Source organism: Monodon monoceros, unplaced genomic scaffold (genome assembly GCF_005190385.1).
Source record: "Monodon monoceros isolate NGI ecotype Baffin Bay Population unplaced genomic scaffold, NGI_Narwhal_1 Super_Scaffold_7, whole genome shotgun sequence".
Taxonomy (NCBI): domain Eukaryota; kingdom Metazoa; phylum Chordata; class Mammalia; order Artiodactyla; family Monodontidae; genus Monodon; species Monodon monoceros.
This window is the reverse complement of record NW_021703784.1, coordinates 26,870,517-26,874,720: the sequence shown is the minus strand read 5'-3', so window position 1 is coordinate 26,874,720 and position 4,204 is coordinate 26,870,517.

The following is a 4,204-nucleotide window of genomic DNA, read 5'->3' as shown; positions in this document are numbered from 1 at the left end:
ATATATATATATATATATATATATATATATAACTGAATCACTTTGCACCAGAAACTAACACAACATTTAAATCAACTATACTTCAATTAAAAAAAAAGAATCCAAGTGTGTCCCCTTCTCCCTTTAGGTCAATCCTTGGAGAAATTTCCTAGACTGGAAAAGTGCAATTTGCCTGGCTGTGTCGCCCAAGTCTAACTTAATAGAACACAGGGTAGGCAAGAGACACACTCTTTTAGCATAATAAAGCCCACAAGTCATGCTAGAAGTGGTCATAAACCTTGATACAAAGCCAGAAATAGAACTACTGGGAAAGATTAAGCTCCCTCAGTGAGAAGTATCAGATTTGCTAAAATACGTTGACTCTAAAATTACATTTTCATAATATATAGTGTGAAATTGATTACAATGAACAAAATAAAAATACACGAAGTAGACTTAAAAATATTTCAACAAATAAAGTATATGTAACAATATGTTGATATACATATATATGTATATATATATATATACAGAGAGAGAGAGAGAAGTCAATAGTTTATACAAAGTATGTACAAATTATTAGAAAGATATCCCTACATAATTAGGCAATAAAAATTTTGGAGGATAAAGCAGGTTTCATGCTCACTAGTAATCAATGACCAACATATGAACAACAGCAAAATAAGAGATAACTATGATCTTGTGAATTTACAGTGATGGAATCTTCCTATAGGGTACTTCAAATTTGTTCAGCCTTTTGGGAAAGCAATTTGGCAATATGTCCCAATTGTTATGCATGTAACCTTCAACTCCAAAGTTTGTCTGTTGGCATCTCAACTCAGAGAACTAAAATGGAGCACATTAGCTAGTAACATTTGATTACAGTCTGTAATTAGTAACAGTAGCAGTGATGTATTAATGTTCGTTTCCTGATTTTGATAATAATATTATGATTATATAAGATATCAACAATTAGGGGAAGCTGGGTGAAGGATGCATGGGAATTCTGTGTATTAGTTTTGCTAATTTTTTAAGTCTAATTACTCCAAAATGAAAAGTTAAAAAAAGAAAGAAAACCTAGGGACAAGAAAGTGAAAATAAAGTTAAAGTTTAAAAAAAATGTAGCAAATCAATATAGAAGTTAAAGATTCTACTCTTTAAATACTAAACTTTATTGTTAATGCAGTAAAATATATGGACAGGGACAAAAATATCCTTATTTGTTTCCTCATATAAAACCAAAGATAAGCAACTTTGTTATAGTTGAAATGAGAGGTCACTGTAATGTGTAGATGTGAAATGAATAACACCAAATCAAGAGCTTTCCTTTATATACCAAAGACAAATTGGAGAATTATGGTGGATGATCTGATTTCTAATAGAAACACAAAACTTAAAATACCTAGGTATAATATTAATAAGAAATTTAATGTGTATGTAAAAGGGAAATATAAAAACAATATGTATGATTATTGAGAGGCAAAGTAATTCATCAAATATTGTTTAAATATCTATGATGGAAAAATCTAAGACAAATGAACAAGATATTTTTGGATATGAAAACAAAAAGCTCAATAGAAACTTGAATAATTGTATTAATTCATTGAAAAATACTTAATGGGCATATAATGTGCTTAAAGCTATGGGAGAATCAGGAACAAAACAAGCATGAGCCTTCCCTCAAAGAACTTACACATGTCTAGTACAAGAGACAAATATATCACAATTGTAATGTTATAAAATCAAAGCCCACAATTAATAGAGGGTCTATATTAATCTGTGCCCTTTAAGTTAGAAGTGCCACAAATCCAAATCCAAAATGACTTAAAGCAAGAAGGAATTAACTAGCTCGTGTTGAAAAAAATTAAACCTTTACCTACATATTAAAGCAATGTTATCAGGACTTAGTCTCCACCATTAAACTTTGCTTCCCTCTCTGTGGACTTTGGTCTAATGTTGAGTGTCCATGGTGGTAGGATAAATATCTCTAAAATATGTAGTTTACAACCTACTGACTTCAAATTCATAGCAAGAGTGTTTTTATTCTCAATGGTTCAAAACAAAGGTATGGAATTGTGTCTTTGGGACAATTGTCATGGCTTCAGCCACATGTCCATCCATTTTGGCCACTGATGCCAAAGAATGCAGTTTTCTGATTGACCAGGCCTATGACATAAATACCTTGTAGCAAGCTGTGGAGTCAGTTCTACTGAAACCACGTGGATTGAAATTGAGTAAATACTAGAAAAGTGAGGAGCTGATACTAGGGGGAATGGAAGTTAATGCTGCACAAGTGGAAACAGATAAAAAATAACCCCTACAAGAACCTAACTTATTTTGGGTCTTAGGAAAGACTTCTTTTTCAATAAATCATTTCTTCAATTGACCTAACAGATGAGTAAATCTTAACTAGGCTAACAGAAGGTTTAGATGGATGGGTACAGGACAAGATTTCAGTAAAAGGAAAGTGTGTAGACTCAGGGGAAGAAAAAGTTTCTTCAGAATCAAGGAAGATTAAGAAGTCATAATTGTTAATGCCATACAATCAATGTCTTTCATGTTTATAGAATTATTTACATTATGTACTTTGTCTTGGTTGAGTTTGGAGTGTTTCTCGTTATTAAGGAATTAGTACATTTACTCTAAGTTTTTGATTTATGAGTGTAACATTTTCATAGTTATTTTCTTATTCTATTTAATGGTAGCACAATTTGTAGTGATAACCCTGTGTCAATCTGGAGATTAATAACTTAAGTCATTTCTTTCAATTCTTGTAATCTTGCCAGAGGTTTTCTTTTTCATTATAGTTTATTACAAGGCATTGAATACAGTTCCCTGTGTTATAAACAGTAGAACATTGTTGTTTATCTATTTTATATATAGTAGTTTATATCTCCTAATCCCAAACTCCTAATTTATCCTCCAGCTTTCCTTTTGGGTAATTATAAGTTTGTTTTTTAATGTCTGTGAGTCTGTTTCTCTTTTGTAAATTGTTCATTTGTATCACATTTTAGATTTCACATATAAGTGATATCATATGATATTTGTCTTTTTCTGTCTCACCTATTTTACCTAGTATGGTAATCTATAAGTCCATCCACGTTGCTGCAAATGGCATTATTTCATTCTCTTTTATGGCTGACTATTATTCCAATGTGTATATATACCACACCTTCTTTACCCATTTATCTGTCAATGAACATTTAGGTTACTTCCAGGTCTTGGCTGTCATAAATAGTGCTGCTATGAACATTGGGGTGCATATATCTTCTCTGATTAGAGTTTTCTTCGTTTCTGGATGTATGCCCAGTAATGAGATTGCTGGATCATATGGCAACTCTATTTTTAGTTTTCTAAGGAACCTCCTTACTGTTTTCTATAGTGGCTGCACCAATTTGTATTCCCACCAACAGTGTGGGAGGGTTCCCTTTTCTCCATACCCTCTCTAGCATTTAATATTTTTAGAGATTTTAATCATGGCCAATTGTGAGCTAATACATCCCTGTAGATTTTATTTCTCCACTAATAACTAGTGATACTGAACATCTTTTCATGTGTTTATTGGTCATCTCTAGTCTTTGGAAAAATGTCTATTTAGGTCTTCTGCCCTTTTTTCGATTGGGTTGTTTGTTGTTTTGCTATTGAATTGTAGGAGCTGTTTTTATAATTTGGAAATTAAGCCCTTGTCAGTCACAACATTTGCAAATATTTTCTCCCTGTCTGTAAGATGTCTTTTGGTTTCATGTATGGTTTCTTTTGCAGTGCAAAAGCTTATGAGTTTGATTTAGTACCATTTGTTTATTTTTGCTTTTATTTCCATTGCCTGGGGAGACTGATCTAAGAAAACATTGCAAAAATTCATTTCAGAGAATGTTTTGCCTAAGTTCTCTCTTAGGAGTTTTATGGAGTCATGCCTTATATTTAAGTCTTTAAGCCATTTTGAGTTTATTTTTGTGTATGGTGTGAAGAATTTCTAACTTCAATGATTTACATGGGACTGTCCAACTTTCCCAACACCACTTACTGAAGAGACTGTCTTTTCTCCACTCTATATTTTTGCTTCCTTTGTTGAAGATTAATTGAATGTAGGTTTGTGGGTTTATTTGTGGCATATCTCTTCTGTTCCATTGACCCATCTGTCTGTTTTTATGCCAATACCATGCTGTTTTGATGACTGTAGCTTTGTAGTATTAGCTGAAGTCTGGGGGCTTATGCCTCCTACTTT